Here is an 8,717-nt window from a genome sequence, read left to right as displayed (position 1 = left end):
TTCCTATACTGAATTAAATAAAGTTTATGAAAGATAGGGTTCAATAACAATGTTTGTTTAAAACCACATAAAAGCTATACCTCCATGTACTCATATACAAGAATGGATCTTGTTAGGACTCCAACTTTGTAATACAAGAGTCACCCTGGTGTTATTGGTTTCAAAGATGTGAAGAGATCACAGGGAATCACTGAGGATTGCCAGTGGAGTAACTAAAGAGAACCCCACTGCTGTGAGGTTGCTAGCAGTTTTAGAAATGCTGCTGCCATGGGGTAGTCAATAGTACACGAGTTGCAATGAAATGGAGGTTGCTAGGATATAGAATGAAGGCTGTGTATGCTGATGGATGGAGCCAGAGAGCACAAACGATACTCAAAGAAAGGAAATTTGGTAAGTGGACGTGCTTTATTCAGCAGAGGTTGGAAAATTAAAATATGTACACTATACCATAGATACATATTCATGATATTAATAGGCAACTGCTTTGACTTATAAAAGGAAGATTCTATATATACACATTAATTAGAAGTTATGATTATCATGAGAATACCTGAACAAATTAAGGCCAATAATGCTCTATTATATGTTTCTAGTAAAATGAAACAATATTTTACATATTACAACATAAAGCATAATACAAATATACCATACAATCTTATAGGACAAGTAGTTGTAGAAAGATAAAATCACACTTTGAAAGAAATGTTCAATAAACTGAAAAGGATAATAATGCCGCCTAGAGATAAATTCTGCAATGATTTATCAACTTCAAATTTTTAAATGCTAATGAAAAGGAAACAATAGTTACAGAGAGATATTGAATAATAAAAAAAGCCACTGAACTAAATCAGCCAGCATGCTTAAAGATGTGTTGACCTCAGACTGGAAATCAAAATATGTGTGATTTTGGGGAACAGGTTTTGCTTTTGTTTCCACAGGAGCAAAAAAAAAAAGCTATGAATACCATCAATTTTGATAAGAATTTGTTTAAAACTTGAGAGATCTCTTGATTAATAAAGCAGCAGTTCATCAAACAATGTGGCAATTCAAAGTAGTAAAAGAAAATCCACCCAAATTAATGTGATAGCAAGGTTTTGTTTTTGTGTTTTTGTCTTTCCAGGAGAATGAAATCATCCAGCTTAAGAATCTAAGTCTTTTGGACAAATGAAGAATTTAAGAAGTAAGAATCATTAAGATAAAAAAAAATACCAGGAAGAGAAGAAAATTAGCCTAACAGGATAGTATACTTTCAATGTGGTAAAATTTCATAAATCTTTCAAAATGTGTAGGTTTGTTGTTCTCTTCAAACACACTAGTCATATGGTCTTTTTATAATCTCAAAATAATCTCAATTAAAAAGCAAAGTTGATTTTGGAGTTGGAGCATGACTCTCTATTCTAAACCCAAAGAAAAGAAAAATCAAAGTCTCTGTCTCATAGCAAAAGAGACAACTAATATGGCACAGTAAAAAACCAAAATCTAGGAACTATTATATTGTCACTAATTTAATGTCCTCAGATTTATTTTGACTCCTTAAAATTTTTCTTAAGGTATAAGTACTATCACAAATTTTAAATTTTCTGCTTTGATTTTAATGGTCTGATACTGTACTAAATAATCACACAGCAGAGTATATACTAGGCTGCTTTGAGATTTCCTCTGCCAATGGCATTAATCCAGGACTCTTTATTTTTGGGTACACTCTTCAGATAAGGACAAAAGTAGCCTCTCTCTTCAACAAAATATCACAAGAATGATTTATAGTCAACATACTAAAATTCTCCTCTGAAACCTGTTGATCCAGCTCTGGACCATCATTAGCACCATTGTCTTCCATGCTCCTACTAGTTTGACCCATACAAGGTCCTTAAAGTATCCACCGCTTTCCTAACCCAAAACACCAAAGATAAAGTACTCCAAACAAAAATGTTCAGGCCTATACTTTATTTCTGGTACCAAAATGTTCTAGTCAGAGTTATGCAGAGTCACAGAACTCATGGAATGAGTGTCTCAGTTTGTCTGTCCATCTGTCTCTCCCCCATCTATATGCATATTCATATATCTATCACATCTATCTATCTTTTATCTATATTTATATACATCTATGTATATCTATCTGAAATAGTACTTATGCCTTAAGAAGTGACATTGAACTTTAGACTTTTAAACAAGTTTGAGATTATAATAATAGTATAGTGAGTTTTAAATTTAGACCAAATGCATTTTGTATTATGACATTTTCAAGCTTATGGAGGACAAGGAGTGGAATATGATAGTTTGAATGTAATTGGCTTCAATAATTTTTATACGGAATGGCACTATTAGGAGATATAACTCCCTTGAAGTAGGCATGGTCTTATTGGAGGAAGTTCATCACTACAGAGGCTGGCTTTGTGATCTCACATATGCTCAGCCATGGATATTAGCAGTTTTTCTTCCTGCTGCCTGAAGATGAAGATGTAGGAATCTCAACTACTTCTCCAGAACCATGTCTAGCTTCATGACACAATGCTGCCTGCCATTATAATAGACTGAACTTCAAAATTATAAACTGCCACCTCAATTAAATGTTTTTAATTTATAAGAGCTGCTGTGTTTATCATGTTTTTTCAAAGTAATAGAAACTGTAAAAAATATTAAAAGGAGTATTAATTCAAATAATGTCACTTTTTAAGGCTCAAACTTAACAGAGCCAAAGCTGTAAAATCCTGTCTTATAAAAGCACTAACAGTGTAAACTGTTAAAGATAATTAAGACATGCAAACTAATGGTCTGCCTCCTCATAAAAGATCAAATTCGTTATTGTGCTCAAGACTATACTTTTAGTCATGATAAGTACTAATGTAATTAATTGCAGAAAGAAATCTGATTCGTTTTCCTGTATGTTTTCAGAGTTAAATCTAAAGCAAATAACCAAAACAAAGTTTGTTTAGTTCAGTTGGATAAACATAATAAATAATGTTCCTCATAATTTTCAGAGATCTGCTTGAAATGACATTTAGAATATTTAATAGAAGAGCTTCATAAGCTCTGATGGGCAAAGTGGCTCTGTCTGGATATTGGCAATGTTATCCACAGAGCACAGCTGCCCCAGTGTTTCACCTGTTGCCAGGTGAGGTTCTGACATAAACTTTTGGATCCTGCCCAAACTGAGGATGAGCAGGACTCTGGAGAGTTGATTCTACAGTTTAATCTAACAAAGTAAGTTCCCCCAGGTATCTTCGATACAGTATCACCCCTCAGACCTGGATCCTGCTGCTGCCAAGGGACATCTGACCCCAAAAATCAGTGAGAATACAGGAGCCTGGGTTGACCATCCAGATAATGGCCGTTTTCGTTCCAGCTAGTCAAGCCCTGTTATATTTGACCAGTGAATAGAATATGAAAAGGAACACAAGCTATCATTATTCCTAATATATATTTATGTATAGGTGAATAGAACTGTCATTTTTTTCTTACAGGTCAAAAGCTTAGTGTTCTGTTAGAAAAATGTATCTTCAGTAATTTGCTTAACCATTTTGCTTTGTCATCAAGATAATCTTAAGCATAAATAGAATTTTAAAAATTTCCAGAATTATGATCATTTTAATAGTAAAAATGGTGAGAGACTAAAGTAAGAACTATATTCTGAAATGGACATAAAAATTAAAACAAGAGTTCTTTATTTCTGAAGTCAGCAGTGTTAATAGTTGTCAAATTAGCAAAGTGTCTCCTAAAATATGAGTATGAAATGTGAGTAAAATGTATGCTAAGAAGCAAACATTTTCAAAACTTTATTATTTCTAAACCACACTTTCAGTTCCTTGTATGTGTGTGTGTGTGCGCGCGCGTGTGCACACACGCGCATATATACATATACACAAGAATATAAATATGTATATATACATTCATATATATATATATTTAAACATGATGATTTTCTGTCTGAAGAACTTTTCTTGATCTTCATCACCATCATTTGTGCTTCAAAAATATGACTGATCTCTGGAATCCTCTTACTGGTATTCTATCACAGCCATAATGTCAATATCTGTCTTGCGCTCTTGTTTAAAATTTACATGTTTTTTTCACTCTGGTCATTGGAAACCTTGGCACCTTTATCTTTTATTTTATCGAGTTCTCTAATATTCATGATGGTGGTATACATATTACAGTGAGTATTTTAAACATATATTTACCCTGCCAGATCACAGTGAATATCTTTTGTTTCATCCTGGATTACATGATGGATATTCAATAATGATAATGATGATTTGATTCTGAATATTGTAGTCAAGCCGTAACATATTAACTCAAATAATTTTACTAATAACTTCCATTCCTTGTCTTCTTGGTTTTCTTAATTAGTTTTGGACAGTCTTATTATATGGTTCATAAAAACCCTGAATTACTTCTGTCTAAGCCTCCCAAGTGTGGAACTCACAGCATCAACAAACACAGTCAGAAAATCCTTTGTAAGACAAATTATCTCCACTTATTATACCATTTAGAAGTATAGTTAATGGTTAAGACATGTAGAATAGAAAGTTATGCATGTGTTCTGCATATCTGTAACTCCACTATAGTCCCAAGACTTCAGCATGCATACATTACACTTCCACAGTAATTTTTTAAGAGCACTGCTATTTCAACAATAGCCATCAGCAGCTTATGAGACTCCACCTTCAATGAGAGACTATGGAAAATTAATAGATGATAGGAAGAATGTTCCATTTTCTATTTGCTTGTTTGTTTATGGTTTTCAAACAGTATACTCTGTTTTCCCCTTCTTAACTCTTTCTGGATCCTTCCTACCACTCTACTTCCCTAACTACCCAACATCATTTTCTTTTTTCTCTTTCTCAAAACATCAAAACAAACAAACAAACATAAAAACCAATAACACAAATAATACACAAACAACACACAGATAAACAAGCATGGAGTTTGTTTTCTATTTACCGACTTCTCCGGGACAGGATGCCTGCTTTGGAGTTCTAGTGGCATAGCCAGCAGCAATCCACTAAAGGGAAATTATTTTCCCTTTGCTTAAGTCGTGTAACCAATGATATATTTCCCATATTCCAGCTAATTACTGTGCATCCCCTCTTATGCAGTCCATAGTTAAAGTCTAAAGTTCTAGAAAATAATTACATATTAAAATCAAAGTATAAGGTGGGTTGCTTGAAAGAACTACTTGAGGGTGATGGGGTGAAAATGTGCCAAACTTAGGTATACATATATGAACCTGTTAAAGAGTAACACAACAGGAAGCAAACAAACACACACAAAAGAAACAAAATAATCCATATAAATCTTTGGTTTTCCTTTCTGAAGCACATAACAAGGGCACAAAACAGCACAAGAACAACTTTTGAAGTCTTTTTTTTTCTTTTTGTTTTTTGTTTTTTGTTTTGTTTTGTTTTTATTAAATTATAAAAGTTTCCATTTCAGCCCCTCCTCCCAACACCCTCTCACTCCCCCCACTCCCTCTCCTCCTCCCTCTCCATCCCCTAGAGCAGTCAGGGTTTCCTGCCCTGTGGGAAGTTCAAGTTCCTCCCCCCTCCCTCCAGGTCCAGGGAAGGTGAGAGTCCAAACAGACTGGAGCGCCAAAATCCAGTATATGCAGAGGAAGCAAGTCCCAGTGTCATTGTCAATGGCTTTTCAAAAAGGCTCCGGGCCAGCCACATTCAGAGAATCTGGTTGGATCACGTCCTCATTCAGTCCCAGTCCAACAGGCCTTGGTGAACTCTCATTATATCAGTCCCCTTGTATCAGTGGGTGCTCGCATCCCTCGCAGTCCTGATTACTTTTTTTATTTTCTTCATCCTTCTGCTCCTCATTTGGACTGTGGAGTGCTCAGTTCGGTGTTCCAATATGGGTCTCCATCTGTATCGCCATCCAACGTCGGATGAAGATTTCCTCTGCCCTTGCCTTCTTTGCTCACGTTCTCTTTCCTTCTGCTTCTCATTTGGACCTAGGGAGCTAGGTCCAGTGATCCAACGTGGTTCTCCGCCTCCATCTCCATCCATCACCAGATGAGGGTTCTATGGTGACATGCAAAATATTCATCAGTATGGTTGTGGGCCAAGGCCGGTTCAGGCACCCTCTCCTCTGTCCAGAGAACCATCTGGGGATCTCTCCTTGGACCGGGGATCCCCTTTATAATCAAGTCTCTTGTAAACCCTAAAATGATTCCCTTAGTTGAGGTATATACTTGCCTGATCCCATATCCATCCTTCCTCCCTCCCCCCCATCCCAGTCCCCCGATCTTTCCCCAATCCTCCCCTACTCCCTTCTCTCTAACCCTCTCCCTTTCCGACAACCCTCCCACCCCCCCATGCACCCGAGGTTACCTGGGACTCTTGTCTATTTCCTACCTCCTGGCGGATAGCTAAATAATCTTCATCAGGTTCATCCTCTTATTTAGCTTCTCTAGGATCACGAATAATAGGCTCAAGGACCTTTAATTATGGTTAGAATCCACTTATGAGTGAATACATACCATGTTCCTCTTTTTGGGTATGGCTTACCTCACTCAGTAAAGCATTTTCTATTTCCATCCATTTGCATGCAAAATTCAAGATGTCATTGTTTTTTACCGCTGAGTAAAACTCACAACAGGAAGCAAACAAACACACACAAAAGAAACAAAATAATCCATATAAATCTTTGGTTTTCCTTTCTGAAGCACATAACAAGGGCACAAAACAGCACAAGAACAACTTTTGAAGTCTTTTATCACATTTAACCACTATTCATTTATTTCATACACTGTCTGTAAAGTCTTAGTCCTCAAGTACTTATAAATCGGGGAAATACTCTTCGACCAACTTACTCTGCATTATCATAATCCTCATATCTTTCTCTCTATCCTTTTGCTGCTCCAGGGTTTTCTTTTCTCTAAAGGCAGCAATGTCCTTTCAGATTTTTCATTTAGTTCAGCAGACCTCATTTTCTTAAGCCTGCTTGTTCTCTACAGTAATGTCCTACCTCTCTCCCTGTTTCTAATCACCACTGAACAACCTGGGATGTGCATCTTGATTTGGGGTAAGGCTCAGAGCGGAATAACAAAGCAGAAGAGATCCTCTTGGTAGCATTTCAACCCCTGAGCTTTATTTTTTTTCTTTTCCCTTTTTGCAAATCTAGGTTTTCATTTTTCTTTCATGATGAGTTTGGTATGCCTTTTACCATATTTTTATATTTTCTGTATTGTCGCCCCGTCTCTGAGCAGACAACTCTGAGAAATTGGCTGAAACATCTGGAAGCTTCTGGTGCTTGTCACAGCTCATTTGCACAATAAATACATTTGACAACTCCGTGTTCCTGTTCAGTTGCCTCCTTCTACTCTGTTCCTCAACAAGGCACAGCATCTCTCAATGGCTCTCAGATATTGCCTGCCCTGGCCCTGCCTCTGTACTGATCATTAAGTACTTATAAGCATTTTGAAATGTGTAATTTATGGTGATGTTGTGGAAGATTTCAAAACTTGCGTTTATTAATCATATGACTAGACTGGAACTCCAGTAAACTGCTGCAGACCTGTGTACTTCTAGAATGGTTCAAACCAAAGGCTGTTCACAACTGCTTTCTCAAACTCTCCAGAAATCTTTAAAGAAGCAGTTGTAAAAAGAGAACACGCTGTACAAGATGATCGCTTCAGTTGAACATTCTCTGCAGGTCCACCAGGGGGAACAAAATGTCGTTCCCACTCGGGCCCACGCTAGAGGAGTTTGCTATGTTTTGTTACTTTCAATCTTTCTTTCTTTTCTAATTAAATTTGAGGTTCAGTTTGATGTTGTTTCTCAACATTTGTTTCTGTGATGAACATAATTCTGAGCTCATCAGAAGATATTTTAAGCGCACAGTAATCATCCAATTACTTCATCAATCTAATGCTGACAGTACTTTCTTTTATGGTAATTTTATTCAGTATTTTGCAGTCCAGTTACACCAAAGATGAATTTTTTAAACAAATAAAACTGGAATAGTCAGTAAAAAGAGGCTAAATTTTATGGAATTTTAAAGTAGATACTAACTGCAGTACTCAAATTTATTTATTCAATAAGAGAATAATTGACAGTCAAAGGGAAAAATTATATGTTTTAATCTGATTCTAAACTGATAATTAGCCCAATGTCTGAGGTATTAAATGATTAACAATACTACTCTTTTCTGTGAGCCACTTGCAAAAGTAGCTTTTAAAGTTGGAAGCATTAACATTTCTTGTAATCTTGCAATCATGGTCCAATTCACTTCTCAGTTAAGGACACTGAGCAAAGGGAAAGTTAAGGTAGAGTGCAAAATGAAGCTATTAACTTAGCAATAAGGTCAAGATGAGACTTGCACCCTGATTATTCATCTGTGTGCCTCATGCCTTCTCTGGTAATAGTGAAAATACTGTTAGGAGGATGAGTACCTGGTAATGCGCAAAACAATCCTGCACCAGTTTGGACTTATTATTGAAAAGGTTATTTATTTGAGGGGGAAAAAAAAGCTTACAGAATGAAGTCCTACACTGTTAGCTTCCACACTTTTCTGTGGATACCCAGGCCTAATCCAGGAGCGGGCTTTCCTGAATCAGGGCCACGAGAATGGACGATTGTCCTAAGGGTTTAAGTAGACAAAGACACAAGAGACCTGCTCGCTTGCCAGAGAGTAAAAAAGCCACTGTTTATTAACTCAGGTCGGGTATATATACCAGGAGGCAAGAGGGTTCAAAAGGGCATGGCCCCCTC

This window comes from Myodes glareolus, chromosome 20 (genome assembly GCF_982192425.1).
Source record: "Myodes glareolus chromosome 20, mMyoGla1.1, whole genome shotgun sequence".
In the NCBI taxonomy this organism is placed as follows: domain Eukaryota; kingdom Metazoa; phylum Chordata; class Mammalia; order Rodentia; family Cricetidae; genus Myodes; species Myodes glareolus.
This window is presented reverse-complemented; position numbering follows the sequence as displayed.